This window comes from Ranitomeya variabilis, chromosome 5, assembly GCF_051348905.1.
Source record: "Ranitomeya variabilis isolate aRanVar5 chromosome 5, aRanVar5.hap1, whole genome shotgun sequence".
Taxonomy (NCBI): Eukaryota; Metazoa; Chordata; class Amphibia; order Anura; family Dendrobatidae; genus Ranitomeya; species Ranitomeya variabilis.
The window spans coordinates 372,480,291-372,496,742 of NC_135236.1; positions in this window are offsets into that span (position 1 = coordinate 372,480,291).

Below are 16,452 nucleotides of genomic sequence, written 5' to 3' on the forward strand. Positions count from 1 at the left end.
GGGGTAGTTCCGGAAGATGCATTCAGTCTCTCCTAGCTATGGGTAAGCACTACATATCTAGCAGATACATAGCACCTTTGTAAGCACTGTCACTTTACTAACTCTACCTACTCTGCTACCTCTTCACACCATCTTTTCTACTCTTATATAATGATGTAAGGAACTGGCTGTAAAGGTGGTTGTAAGTATGTGTGCCTATAAGTATTGCATTAGAGTTTTATGCTTTTTATCCCACCCATTATTTTTCTCCTTGTATGGTGTTTGGGCACGGATGATAGAGAGGCTGGCGACCACGGCTGATAGGCAGGCAAGTGTACTGTTATACGAGAACTGGGACCTGAAAACTAACAAGATTGTTAGGAAGCAAACTTACAACATTGCACAGGCACCTCCATGTTGGAGGAGGTCCCATAAATAGTAAGTGTCTTCTAGCTATTGGCTGGGGACACTTTTGGAGAATGTGCACAGTCCCTTTAAGAAAGGGGAAGTGTGTGCATGCACGGCCTAAGCACAGTGCCCAGGGACCTGCGTGCAGTGCACGCACCCTGGGAGGCTGCAGACCCGGAAGAAGGAGACAGAGCAGGATGGGGACCGCGGCGGTAAGTACACTGGTGTCTCTGCAGGGGGAGAGAAACAGCACACAGAGACGCCGGCACTACATTTGATTAGTGTTGAGCGATACCTTCCGATACTTGAAAGTATCAGTATCGGATAGTATCGGCCGATATCCGAAAAATATCGGATATCGCCAATACCGATACCCGATACCAATACAAGTCAATGGGACACAAGTATCGGAAGGTATCCTGGATGGTTCCCAGGGTCTGAAGGAGAGGAAACTCTCCTTCAGGCCCTGGGATCCATACTCATGAGTAAAATAAAGAATAAAAATAAAAAATAGGGATATACTCACCCTCTGACGCGCCCTGGTAGTAACCGCTGTAACCGGCAGCCTCCGTTCCTAAGAATGAGAGCCTGAAGGATCTTCTATGATGTCGCGGCTTGTGATTGGTCGCGTGAGCGCTCATGTGACCGCTCACGCGACCAATCACAAGTCGCGACGTCATCGAAGGTCTTTCACCCCTGCATTCTTAGGAACGGAGGCACCGCTAAGAGCAGGGGCCGCCGGACGGGTGGGTATATCAATATTTTTTATTATTTATTTTATACATGAATATGGATCCCAGGGCCTGAAGGAGAGTCTCCTCTCCTCCAGACCCTGGGAACCATACGCACCGCACACTTCCGATTCCGATTTCCGATATCACAAAAGTATCGGAACTCGGTATCGGAATTCCCATACAGCAAGTATCGGCCGATACCCGATACTTGTGGTATCGGAATGCTCAACACTACATTTGATACAATAGAAAAACAGAACTTAATATTTGGTACAGAAACCTTTGTAAACAATTACAGAGGTCAGAGATTTCCTGTAGTTCTTGACCAAGTTTGCACACACGGCAGCAGGGATTTTGGCCCACTCTCCATACAGATCTTTGCCAAATCTTATAGGTTTTGGGGCTCTCACCTTGGCAACATTGAGTTTCAGCTCCCTCCATACATTTTCTGTTGTGTTCAGGTCTGGAGATTGGCTAGGCTACTCAAGGGCCTTGAAATGCCTCTCACAGAGCCACTCCTTAGTTGCCCTGGCTGTGTGTTTCAGGTCTTTGTCCTTCTGGAACATCCAGCTACGACCCATCTTCAATGCTTTTACTGAGGGAAGGAGGTTGTTGGCCAAAATCTTGCGATACATGACCCCCATCCATCCTCCCTTCAATATGGTGCAGTCATTCTGTCTCCTTTGCAGAAAAGCAACCCCAAATTATGATGTTTCACTCACCATGCTTCATGTTTGGATGGTGTTCTTGGGGTTGTACTCATTCTTCTTCCTCCAAACAAGGCGAATGAAGTTAATACCAAAAAAGTTTTAGTTTGCTCTCATCTGACCACATGAGCTACTCCCATGCCTGCTCTAGATCATCCAGATGGTCATTAGCGAACATCAAACGGGCCTGGACATGTGCTGGCATGAGCTGAGGGACCTTGCATGCCCTGTAGGATTTTAATCCATGATGGTAATATTTGAGACTTTGATCTAAGCTCTCTTCAGGTCATTGACCAGGTCCTCCCATGTAGATCTGGGTTGATTCCTAACCTATCTCAGAATCATCTTTACCCCAAGAGGCAAAATCTTGCATGGAGCCCTGTTATGAACTGGTGGCCTAGGAGCGGCATGAGACGTATTCTGGAGAATGTGGTAACTGTACTGACCGCAGACCCTGGACTTAACACCGCAACTAGAAGTAGCCGTGGGATGCACCTACCAATCCTAGACACCTCGACACAGCCGGAGGACTAATTAACCCTATAGCTAGAAAAGGGAAAACTATCTTGCCTCAGAGAAAGTTCCCAAAGGATAGGCAGCCCCCCACAAATATTGACTGTGAGAGGAGAGGAAAAAACATACACAGGCTTAAAACAGAATTTAGCAAAGGAGGCCAATCTAGCTAGATAGAAAAGATAGGACAGAGAACTATGCGGTCAGTATTAAAATACTAAGAAATGTCCACCACAGATAATACAAAAAACTCCACATCTAACTAAAGACATAGAGGGTAAATCTGCCTCTCCAGAGATTCCAGCTTGGCTGCATAAATCCTTACACAGATTAAGCTGGACAAGAAAAAACATGCAATGCACTAAACAATGAGGCCCACAACATGTGGGAAGAGAAACAAGCAGAACTTATCTTGAAGAAATGAACTGCAAGCAGGAGTGACCAGGAAGGGATGTGAATCCTCCAGAACAATGAACAACTGGCATTCACTAAAGGGTGAAGCCAGACTAAATAGCCCCGTCCGAAGTGGACGCACCTGATGACTGCTGTGAAGGACAAACAGCAGCACTACCACTTATAACCACCGGAGGGAGCCCAAGAGCAGAACCCACAACAGAATTCACCACAACAGTACCCCCCCCTTCAGGAGGGGTCACCGAACCCTCACCAGAGCCCCCAGGCCGATCAGGACGAGCCAAATGGAAGGCACGAACCAAATCGTCAGCATGAACATCGAAGGCAACAACCCAAGAATCATCCTCCTGGCCATAACCCTTCCACTTGACAAGATACTGAAGCCTCCGTCTTGAAAAACGAGAATCCAAGATCTTCTCCACAACATACTCCAACTCCCCATCAATCAACACCGGGGCAGGAGGATCAACAGAGGGAACCACGGGCACCACATATTTCCGCAACAAAGATCTATGAAAAACATTATGGATGGAAAAAGAGGCTGGAAGGGCCAAACGAAAAGACACTGGATTGACAATCTCAGAAATCCTATAAGGACCAATAAACCGAGGCTTGAACTTCGTGGAAGAAACCTTCATAGGAACATGACGGGAAGACAACCAGACCAAATCCCCAACCCGAAGCCGGGAACCCACACGCCGACGACGGTTGGCAAAACGCTGAGCCTCCTCCTGAGACAACACCAAATTGTCCACAAAATGAGCCCAAATTTGCTGCAACCTGTCAACCACAGAGTCCACCCCAGGACAATCAGAAGACTCAACCTGCCCTGAAGAAAAACGAGGATGAAACCCAGAATTACAAAAGAAACGTGAAACCAAGGTAGCAGAACTAGCCCGATTATTAAGGGCAAACTCGGCCAATGGCAAAAAAGCCACCCAATCATCCTGATCGGCAGACACAAAGCATCTCAAATAAGTTTCCAAAGTCTGATTAGTTCAAGGCCAAGGCCTCTCAGGGACCGGCAAAGGCAAAAGCAACCCACTGGCGCGGGAGCAGCAAGGTTTGGCCCGCGCACAAGTCCCACAGGACTGCACAAAAGAACGCACATCCCGTGATAAAGAAGGCCACCAAAAGGACCTACTAACCAAATTTATGGTACCAAAAATCCCAGGATGGCCAGCCAACACAGAACAGTGAACCTCAGAAATTACTTTACTAGTCCATCTGTCAGGAACAAACAGTTTCCCCGCTGGACAGCGATCAGGTTTATCAGCCTGAAATTCCTGAAGAACCCGTCGTAAATCAGGGGAGATGGCAGGAATAATCACCCCCTCCTTCAGAATGCCGACCGGCTCAAGAACCCCAGGGGAATCAGGCAAAAAACTCCTAGAGAGGGCATCAGCCTTAACATTCTTAGAACCCGGAAGATACGAGACAACAAAATCAAAACGGGAGAAAAACAGGGACCATCGAGCCTGTCTATGATTCAGCCGTTTGGAAGACTCGAGGTAAATCAGATTCTTATGATCGGTCAAAACCACAATACGGTGCTTGGCCCCCTCAAGCCAATGTCGCCACTCCTCAAATGCCCACTTCATAGCCAACAATTCACGATTGCCGACATCATAATTGCGTTCCGCAGGCGAAAACTTTCGAGAAAAGAAGGCACACAGTTTCATCAAGGAACCATCAAAATTCCTCTGAGACAAAACGGCCCCTGCCCCAATCTCAGAAGCGTCAACCTCAACCTGAAAAGGAAGAGAAACATCCATCTGACGCAACACAGGGGCAGAAGTAAATCGGCGCTTAAGCTCCTGAAAGGCAGAAACAGCCTCGGAGGACCAATTCGTTACATCAGCGCCCTTCCTCGTAAAATCGGTCAGGGGTTTAACCACACTGGAGAAGTTGGCAATGAAACGGCGATAAAAATTAGCAAAGCCCAAAAATTTCTGAAGGCTCTTCACGGATGTGGGCTGGATCCAATCATGAATGGCCTGAACCTTAACCGGATCCATTTCTATAGATGATGGAGAAAAAATTAAGCCCAAAAAAGAAACCTTCTGTACTCCAAAGAGGCACTTAGACCCCTTCACAAACAAGGCATTATCACGAAGGACCTGAAATACCATCCTGACTTGTTTCACATGAGACTCCCAATCATCTGAAAAAATCAAAATATCATCCAAATATACAATCATGAATTTATCAAGATAATTCCAAAAAATATCATGCATGAAGGACTGAAACACAGATGGGGCATTAGAGAGTCCGAATGGCATCACAAAATATTCAAAATGGCCCTCGGGCGTATTAAATGCAGTTTTCCATTCGTCACCCTGCTTAATACGAACAAGATTATATGCCCCTCGAAGGTCAATCTTAGTAAACCAACTAGCCCCCTTAATCCTGGCAAACAAATCAGAAAGCAAAGGCAAAGGGTATTGAAATTTGACCGTGATCTTATTCAAGAGGCGATAATCAATACAGGGTCTCAAGGAGCCATCCTTCTTGGCAACAAAAAAAAAACCTGCTCCCAATGGAGAAGAAGATGGTCGAATATGCCCCTTCTCCAAAGACTCCTTGACATAACTCCGCATGGCGGCATGTTCAGGCACAGACAGGTTGAAAAGTCGGCCCTTAGGGAACTTACAGCCTGGAATCAAGTCAATAGCACAATCACAGTCCCTATGCGGTGGAAGGGAACTGGACTTGGGCTCATCGAAAACATCCTGGAAATCTGACAGAAACTCAGGAATTTCAGAAGAGGGGGAGGAGGAAATTGACATCAGAGGAACGTCATCATGAACCCCCTGACAACCCCAACTAGTCACAGACATAGACTTCCAATCCAACACCGGATTATGTACCTGTAACCATGGAAACCCCAGCACAATAGCATCATGCAAATTATGCAACACCAGGAAATGACAATCTTCCTGATGGGCTGGCGCCATGCACATGGTTAACTGTGTCCAAAACTGAGGTTTATTATTAGCCAATGGTGTAGCATCAATGCCCTTCAAAGGGATAGGACTCTGCAAAGGCTGTAAGGGAAAACCACAACGTCTGGCAAATTCTAAGTCCATTAAATTTAAAGCGGCGCCTGAATCCACAAATGCCATGACAGAAATTGACGATAATGAGCAGATCAGGGTCACAGATAACAGAAATTTAGGTTGTAGAGTACTGATAGTAACGGAATTAGCGATTCTCTTGGCACGCTTAGGGCAATCAGAAATAACATGAGCAGAATCGCCGCAGTAAAAGCACAACCTATTCTGACGTCTGAATCCTTGGCGTTCAGCTCTAGACACAATCCTATCACACTGCATAGGCTCAGGACTCCGCTCGGAAGACAACGCCAAAGTGTGTACAACTCTGCCCTCACGCAAGCGCCGATCAATTTGAATAGCCAGAGCCATAGAATCACTCAGACCTGCAGGCGTGGAGAACCCCACCATAACATCTTTAACAGATTCAGAAAGACCCTTTCTGAAAATTGCCGCCAAAGCATCCTCATTCCATTTAGTAAGCACAGACCATTTTCTAAATTTCTGGCAATACGATTCTGCCGCTTCTTGACCCTGACACAGGGCCAACAAGGTTTTCTCAGCATGATCCACAGAATTAGGTTCATCATACAATAACCCAAGCGCCTGAAAAAAGGTGTCTACATTAAGCAAGGCCGGATTCCCAGATTCCAGGGAAAATGCCCCATCCTGAGGGTCGCCACGCAACAGAGATATGACAATTTTTACCTGCTGGATGGGATCACCAGAGGAACGGGGCTTCAGAGCAAAAAACAGTTTACAATTATTTTTAAAGCTCAAAAATTTGGACCTGTCCCCAAAAAACAGATCAGTGGTAGGAATTCTAGGCTCTAAAACAGGAGTCTGCACGATATAATCAGAAATACCCTGTACTCTAGCAGCAAGTTGATCCACACGAGAAGCAAGTCCCTGAACATCCATGTCAGCGCCTAACTCCTGAGCCACCCAGAGGTAAAGAGGGAAAAAAAAACACAACAGAGTACAGAAAAAAAAATGGCTCAGCACTTTCTTTCCCTTCTTTTGAGATGCGGTTAACTCATTGTTGGCCAGTTGTACTGTTATGAACTGGTGGCCTAGGAGCGGCATGAGACGTACTCTGGAGAATGTGGTAACTCTACTGACCGCAGACCCTGGACTTAACACCGCAACTAGAAGTAGCCGTGGGATGTACCTACCAATCCTAGACACCTCGACACAGCCGAGGACTAATTAACCCTATAGATAGAAAAGGGAAAACTATCTTGCCTCAGAGAAAATTCCCAAAGGATAGGCAGCCCCCCACAAATATTGACTGTGAGAGGAGAGGAAAAAACATACACAGGCTGAAAACAGAATTTAGCAAAGGAGGCCAATCTAGCTAGATAAAAAGATAGGACAGAGAACTATGCGGTCAGTATTAAAATACTAAGAAATGTCCACCACAGATAATACAAAAAACTCCACATCTAACTAAAGACATAGAGGGTAAATCTGCCTATACAGAAATTCCAGCTTGGCTGCATAAATCCTTACACAGATTAAGCTGGACAAGAAAAAACATGCAATGCACTGAACAATGAGGCCCACAACAGGTGGGCAGAGAAACAAGCAGAACTTATCTTGAAGAAATGAACTGCAAGCAGGAGTGACCAGGAAGGGATGTGAATCCTCCAGAACAATGAACAACTGGCACTCACTAAAGGGTGAAGCCAGACTAAATAGCCCCGTCCAAAGTGGACGCACCTGATGACTGCTGTGAAGGACAAACAGCAGCACTACCACTTATAACCACCGGAGGGAGCCCAAGAGCAGAACCCACAACAGAATTCACAACAGAGCCCCAGACTGAGGAAGATTTACAGTCATCTTGTGTTTCTTTAATTTTCTTGATTTCAGCAAAGCATTTGACAATGTATCTCATACCCCCCTTATTGAAAAAATGACCAACTATGAAATGGACAAGGCAACTGTTAGGTGGATTCATAAATGGCTTAGTGATTGGACCCACAGAGTGGTCATAAATGACGTGGGTTTCTTCTTCCTGGCCCCTCCCGGGCCAGGGCAGTGCCGGCTCGGGCTGCTCCACCCGTTCAGCATCTGGCTTCTCCTGCTCTTCAGGAATCCGTTGCAGGGGGCGGGATTTCTTCTTCTTTCTCCGAGCCCATCACGGGCAGGCACCATTCACCAGGGAATGTGGCTTAGGCACAAGGCACCCTCTCCACCAGACAAATTTTCACGCAATTTTCAGTTTAGAACTCCTACGATGGGCGGAGCTATCTCCAGCTTCTGCGCCATCATCCGCCATTTTAAAGTCTTTAGCAGCTGCCATCTTTGCTGTTGCAGGGGTTTGTCCATTTTCCAAATGCAAGGCATCTGGATCCTGCCGACTATGCCAATTTATAACAAGGGCCAGGGTGGTAGTCATGACGAGGGGCTTCTGTATTTCCACTTCACCCCAGCACCCCGCCGCATTAATAAACTGTCCTTTCTCTGGTGTGCTGTGTTCGCAATGTACTACACTCACCTGTGGGTTAGAAGGCTTCTCAGCGTGCAAAGTCCCGATCTGTTTCAGCAACACACAAATATTCTCAAAGTCCAGATTCATTTTCAACAAAACTTTACTTAACTCGTTCAGCTTCATTACAGACACCGTCCAACAGTCTTCACATTTCACAGATGTTCCACCTTCTAAGCTGTCCCTGGTCTTCCTTAACAACACATCATCTGGTACCGTGATCTCCATTCCTATGGTTTTCTGGATTGCCGGTTTAGCTGATCCCTGGTGAGGCGGCATCCACTCTCCCCTTCTTGGGTGAAATTACAGGATTACGCTTCTAATCCTTGTCGGACTGTAGGCCCCGGATGTCACAGGAGTTCCCAAAGGCCTAACCGCTGACCACTCCAACTGCCCCGATCACACCAGTCACAAAGACAGACGTGTCACCCTTTCTAATCTTCTCTGTTCACCCTCTTCTTCTAGAACAATTCTCCTCACAGACTCGTTCCTCTCATAACCTGATAGCTGTGCTCAACTCTGCTAACTGAAATTACCTCAGAGAGACACTGTAACCATCACTACACTGGCCCCGCCCTATTTCTCAACTGTCACTACTATGACTAAAACCCACTAGGCCTCCTATTGGCTAAACTATTTAACTGCTACTGAACCATTTCTTATCCTATCTTAATCTAAATCTGAATCTAGCATACAGCTCTACAGTGCCCCCCTGTTATGATCTGGTGGCCAAAGAGCGGCATGAGACGTACTCTGGAGAATGTGGTAACTGTATTGACCACAGACCCTGAACTTAACACCGCAACTAGAAGTAGCCGTGGGATGTACCTACCAATCCTAGACACCTCGACACAGCTGGAGGACTAATTAACCCTATAGATAGACAAGGGAAAACTATCTTGCCTCAGAGAAAATTCCCAAAGGATAGGCAGCCCCCCACAAATATTGACTGTGAGAGGAGAGGAAAAAACATACACAGACTGAAAACAGGATTTAGCAAAGGAGGCCAGTCTAGCTAGATAGGAAAGATAGGACAGAGAACTATGCAGTCAGTAATAAAATACTAGGAAAATGTCCACCACAGAAAATACAAAAAAAACTCCACATCTAACTAAAGACATTGAGGGTATTTCTGCTTCTCCAGAGATTCCAGCTAGGCTGCATAAATCCTTACACAGATTAAGCTGGACAAGAAAAAACATGCAATGCACTGAACAATGAGGCCCACAACATGTGGGCAGCAAAACAAGCAGAACTTATCTTGTAGAAATGAACTGCAAGCAGGAGCGACCAGGAAGGGATGTGAATCCTCCAGAAAACAATGAACAACTGGCACTCACTAAAGGGTGAAGCCAGACTAAATAGTCCCGTCTGAAGTGGACGCACCTGATGACTGCTGTGAAGGACAAACAGCAGCACTACCACTTATAACCACCAGAGGGAGCCCAAGAGCAGAATTAACAACAGAATTCACAACAGTACCCCCCCTTGAGGAGGGGTCACCGAACCCTCACCAGAGCCCCCAGGCCGATCAGGACGAGCCAAATGGAAGGCACGGACCAAATCGTCAGCATGAACATCAGAGGCAACAATCCAAGAATTATCCTCCTGGCCATAACCCTTCCACTTGACAAGATACTGAAGCCTCCGTCTTGAAAAACGAGAATCCAAGATCTTCTCAACAACATACTCCAAATCCCCATCAATCAACACCGGGGCAGGAGGATCAACAGAGGGAACCACGGGCACCACATATTTCCTGTTATGGTTCTCAATGGCAAGAGAACATAGCCCAGCATACATAGGAACTAGCTCTTGGAAGGATGGAAACTTAAACTGACCATGAACTAAACCTGCCGCACAACTAACAGTAGCCGGGTAGCGTAGCCTGCGTTTTATCCCTAGACGCCCAGCGCCGGCCGGAGGACTAACTAATCCTGGCAGAGGAAAATATAGTCCTGGCTCACCTCTAGAGAAATTTCCCCGAAAGGCAGACAGAGGCCCCCACATATATTGGCGGTGATTTAAGATGAAAGTGACAAACGTAGTATGAAAATAGGTTTAGCAAAATCGAGGTCCGCTTACTAGATAGCAGGAAGACAGAAAGGGTACTTTCATGGTCAGCTGAAAACCCTATCAATACACCATCCTGAAATTACTTTAAGACTCTAGTATTAACTCATAACATCAGAGTGGCAATTTCAGATCACAAGAGCTTTCCAGACACAGAAACGAAACTGCAGCTGTGAACTGGAACAAAATGCAAAAAACAAACAAGGACAAAAGTCCGACTTAGCTGGAAGTTGTCTGGTAGCAGGAACATGCACAGAAAGGCTTCTGATTACAATGTTGACCGGCATGGAAGTGACAGAGGAGCAAGGTTAAATAGCGACTCCCACATCCTGATGGGAACAGGTGAACAGAGGGGATGATGTACACAAGTTCAATTCCACCAGTGGCCACCGGGGGAGCCCAAAATCCAATTTCACAACAGTACCCCCCCCTCAAGGAGGGGGCACCGAACCCTCACCAGAACCACCAGGGCGATCAGGATGAGCCCTATGAAAGGCACGGACCAGATCGGAGGCATGAACATCAGAGGCAGTCACCCAAGAATTATCCTCCTGACCGTATCCCTTCCATTTGACCAGATACTGGAGTTTCCGTCTGGAAACACGGGAGTCCAAGATTTTTTCCACAACGTACTCCAACTCGCCCTCAACCAACACCGGAGCAGGAGGCTCAACGGAAGGCACAACCGGTACCTCATACCTGCGCAACAATGACCGATGAAAAACATTATGAATAGAAAAAGATGCAGGGAGGTCCAAACGGAAGGACACAGGGTTAAGAATCTCCAATATCTTGTACGGGCCGATGAACCGAGGCTTAAACTTAGGAGAAGAAACCCTCATAGGGACAAAACGAGAAGACAACCACACCAAGTCCCCGACACAAAGCCGAGGACCAACCCGACACCGGCGGTTGGCAAAAAGCTGAGTCTTCTCCTGGGACAACTTCAAATTGTCCACCACCTGCCCCCAAATCTGATGCAACCTCTCCACCACAGCATCCACTCCAGGACAATCCGAAGATTCCACCTGACCGGAGGAAAATCGAGGATGAAACCCCGAATTACAGAAAAAAGGAGACACCAAGGTGGCAGAGCTGGCCCGATTATTGAGGGCAAACTCCGCTAAAGGCAAAAAAGCAACCCAATCATCCTGATCTGCAGACACAAAACACCTCAAATATGTCTCCAAAGTCTGATTCGTCCGCTCGGTCTGGCCATTAGTCTGAGGATGGAAAGCAGACGAGAAAGACAAATCTATGCCCATCCTAGCACAGAATGCCCGCCAAAATCTAGACACGAATTGGGTTCCTCTGTCAGAAACGATATTCTCCGGAATACCATGCAAACGAACCACATTTTGAAAAAACAGAGGAACCAACTCGGAAGAAGAAGGCAACTTAGGCAGGGGAACCAAATGGACCATCTTAGAGAAACGGTCACACACCACCCAGATGACAGACATCTTCTGAGAAACAGGAAGATCCGAAATAAAATCCATCGAGATGTGCGTCCAAGGCCTCTTCGGGATAGGCAAGGGCAACAACAATCCACTAGCCCGAGAACAACAAGGCTTGGCCCGAGCACAAACGTCACAAGACTGCACAAAGCCTCGTACATCTCGTGACAGGGAAGGCCACCAGAAGGACCTTGCCACCAAATCCCTGGTACCAAAGATTCCAGGATGACCTGCCAACGCAGAAGAATGAACCTCAGAAATGACTTTACTGGTCCAATCATCAGGAACAAACAGTCTACCAGGTGGGCAACGATCAGGTCTATCCGCCTGAAAATCCTGCAAGGCCCGCCGCAGGTCTGGAGAAACGGCAGACAATATCACTCCATCCTTAAGGATACCTGTAGGTTCAGAATTACCAGGGGAGTCAGGCTCAAAACTCCTAGAAAGGGCATCCGCCTTAACATTCTTAGAACCCGGTAGGTATGACACCACAAAATTAAACCGAGAGAAAAACAACGACCAGCGCGCCTGTCTAGGATTCAGGCGTCTGGCGGACTCAAGATAAATTAAATTTTTGTGGTCGGTCAATACCACCACCTGATGTCTAGCCCCCTCAAGCCAATGACGCCGCTCCTCAAAAGCCCACTTCATGGCCAAAAGCTCTCGATTCCCAATATCATAATTCCGCTCGGCGGGCGAAAATTTACGAGAAAAAAAAGCACAAGGTTTCATCACGGAGCAGTCGGAACTTCTTTGCGACAAAACCGCCCCAGCTCCGATTTCAGAAGCGTCGACCTCAACCTGAAAAGGAAGAGCAACATCAGGCTGACGCAACACAGGGGCGGAAGAAAAGCGGCGCTTAAGCTCCCGAAAGGCCTCCACAGCAGCAGGGGACCAATCAGCAACATCAGCACCCTTCTTAGTCAAATCAGTCAATGGTTTAACAACATCAGAAAAACCAGCAATAAATCGACGATAAAAGTTAGCAAAGCCCAAAAATTTCTGAAGACTCTTAAGAGAAGAGGGTTGCGTCCAATCACAAATAGCCCGAACCTTGACAGGATCCATCTCGATGGAAGAGGGGGAAAAAATGTATCCCAAGAAGGAAATCTTTTGAACCCCAAAAACGCACTTAGAACCCTTCACACACAAGGAATTAGACCGCAAAACCTGAAAAACCCTCCTGACCTGCTGGACATGAGAGTCCCAGTCATCCGAAAAAATCAGAATATCATCCAGATACACGATCATAAATTTATCCAAATAATCACGGAAAATGTCATGCATAAAGGACTGAAAGACTGAAGGGGCATTTGAAAGGCCAAAAGGCATCACCAAATACTCAAAGTGGCCCTCGGGCGTATTAAATGCGGTCTTCCACTCATCCCCCTGCTTAATTCGCACCAAATTATACGCCCCACGGAGATCTATCTTAGAGAACCACTTGGCCCCCTTTATGCGAGCAAACAAATCAGTCAGCAGTGGCAACGGATATTGATATTTAACCGTGATTTTATTCAAAAGCCGATAATCAATACACGGCCTCAAAGAGCCATCTTTCTTAGACACAAAGAAAAAACCGGCTCCTAAGGGAGATGACGAAGGACGAATATGTCCCTTTTCCAAGGACTCCTTTATATATTCTCGCATAGCAGCATGTTCAGGCACAGACAGATTAAATAAACGACCCTTAGGGTATTTACTACCCGGAATCAAATCTATGGCACAATCGCACTCCCGGTGCGGAGGTAATGAACCAAGCTTAGGTTCTTCAAAAACGTCACGATAGTCAGACAAGAATTCAGGAATCTCAGAGGGAATAGATGACGAAATGGAAACCAAAGGTACGTCCCCATGCATCCCCTTACATCCCCAGCTTAACACAGACATAGCGTTCCAGTCGAGGACTGGATTATGAGATTGCAGCCATGGCAATCCAAGCACCAACACATCATGTAGATTATACAGCACAAGAAAGCGAATAATCTCCTGATGATCCGGATTAATTCGCATAGTTACTTGTGTCCAGTATTGTGGTTTATTACTAGCCAATGGGGTGGAGTCAATCCCCTTCAGAGGTATAGGAGTTTCAAGAGGCTCTAAATCATACCCACAGCGTTTGGCAAAGGACCAATCCATAAGACTCAAAGCGGCGCCAGAGTCGACATAGGCATCCGCGGTAATAGATGATAAAGAACAAATCAGGGTCACAGATAGAATAAACTTAGACTGAAAAGTGCCAATTGAAACTGACTTATCAAGCTTCTTAGTACGCTTAGAGCATGCTGATATAACATGAGTTGAATCACCACAATAAAAGCACAACCCATTTTTTCGTCTAAAATTCTGCCGTTCGCTTCTGGACAGAATTCTATCACATTGCATATTCTCTGGCGTCTTCTCAGTAGACACCGCCAAATGGTGCACAGGTTTGCGCTCCCGCAGACGTCTATCGATCTGGATAGCCATTGTCATGGACTCATTCAGACCCGCAGGCACAGGGAACCCCACCATAACATCCTTAACGGCATCAGAGAGACCCTCCCTGAAATTCGCCGCCAGGGCGCACTCATTCCACTGAGTAAGCACAGACCATTTACGGAATTTTTGGCAGTATATTTCAACTTCATCTTGCCCCTGAGATAGGGACATCAAGGCTTTTTCTGCCTGAAGCTCTAAATGAGGTTCCTCATAAAGCAACCCCAAGGCCAGAAAAAACGCATCCACATTGAGCAACGCAGGATCCCCTGGAGCCAATGCAAAAGCCCAATCTTGAGGGTCGCCCCGGAGCAAGGAAATCACAATCCTGACCTGCTGAGCAGGATCTCCAGCAGAGCGAGATTTCAGGGACAAAAACAACTTGCAATTATTTTTGAAATTTTGAAAGCAAGATCTATTCCCCGAGAAAAATTCAGGCAAAGGAATTCTAGGTTCAGATATAGGAACATGAACAACAAAATCTTGTAAATTTTGAACTTTCGTGGTGAGATTATTCAAACCTGCAGCTAAACTCTGAATATCCATTTTAAACAGGTGAACACAGAGCCATTCCAGGATTAGAAGGAGAGAGAGAGAGGAAGGCTGCAATATAGGCAGACTTGCAAGTGATTCAATTGAAAGCACACTCAGAACTGAAGGGAAAAAAAAAAAAAAAAAAAAAAATTTTCAGCAGACTTCTTTTTTCTCTCCTTTCTCTGCCAATTAATTTAACCCTTTGTGGGCCGGTCAAACTGTTATGGTTCTCAATGGCAAGAGAACATAGCCCAGCATACATAGGAACTAGCTCTTGGAAGGATGGAAACTTAAACTGACCATGAACTAAACCTGCCGCACAACTAACAGTAGCCGGGTAGCGTAGCCTGCGTTTTATCCCTAGACGCCCAGCGCCGGCCGGAGGACTAACTAATCCTGGCAGAGGAAAATATAGTCCTGGCTCACCTCTAGAGAAATTTCCCCGAAAGGCAGACAGAGGCCCCCACATATATTGGCGGTGATTTAAGATGAAAATGACAAACGTAGTATGAAAATAGGTTTAGCAAAATCGAGGTCCGCTTACTAGTTAGCAGGAAGACAGAAAGGGTACTTTCATGGTCAGCTGAAAACCCTATCAATACACCATCCTGAAATTACTTTAAGACTCTAGTATTAACTCATAACATCAGAGTGGCAATTTCAGATCACAAGAGCTTTCCAGACACAGAAACGAAACTGCAGCTGTGAACTGGAACAAAATGCAAAAAACAAACAAGGACAAAAGTCCGACTTAGCTGGAAGTTGTCTGGTAGCAGGAACATGCACAGAAAGGCTTCTGATTACAATGTTGACCGGCATGGAAGTGACAGAGGAGCAAGGTTAAATAGCGACTCCCACATCCTGATGGGAACAGGTGAACAGAGGGGATGATGCACACAAGTTCAATTCCACCAGTGGCCACCGGGGGAGCCCAAAATCCAATTTCACAACAATTTCCACAACAAAGATCTATGAAAAACATTGTGGATGGAAAAAGAGGCTGGTAGGGCCAAACAAAAAGACACTGGATTGATAATCTCAGAAATCCTATACCAATAAACCGAGGCTTGAACTTCGGGGAAGAAACCTTCATAGGAACATGACGGGAAGACAACCAGACCAAATCCCCAACCCGAAGCGGGAACCCACACGCCGACGACGGTTAGCAAAACGCTGAGCCTCCTCCTGAAACAACACCAAATTGTCCACAACATGAGCCCAAATTTGCTGCAACCTGTCAACCACAGAGTCCACCCCAGGACAATCAGAAGACTCAACCTGCCCTGAAGAAAAACGAGGATGAAACCCAGAATTACAAAAAAAGGGTGAAACCAAGATAGCAGAACTAGCCCGATTATTAAGGGCAAACTCGGCCAATGGCAAGAAAGCCACCCAATAGTGTTGAGCATTCCGATACTGCAAGTATCGGGTATCAGCCGATACTTAGCGGTATCGGAATTCCGATACCGAGATCCGATACTTGCCGCATATCGGATACCGGAATCGGAAGTTCCCAGGATTCAAACTGCACAAATTTGCACAAAATCAGCCAATGAGAATGATTCCAAGTGTGGGCACATCCTGTTCAGCATGGAGGGCATGAAACTA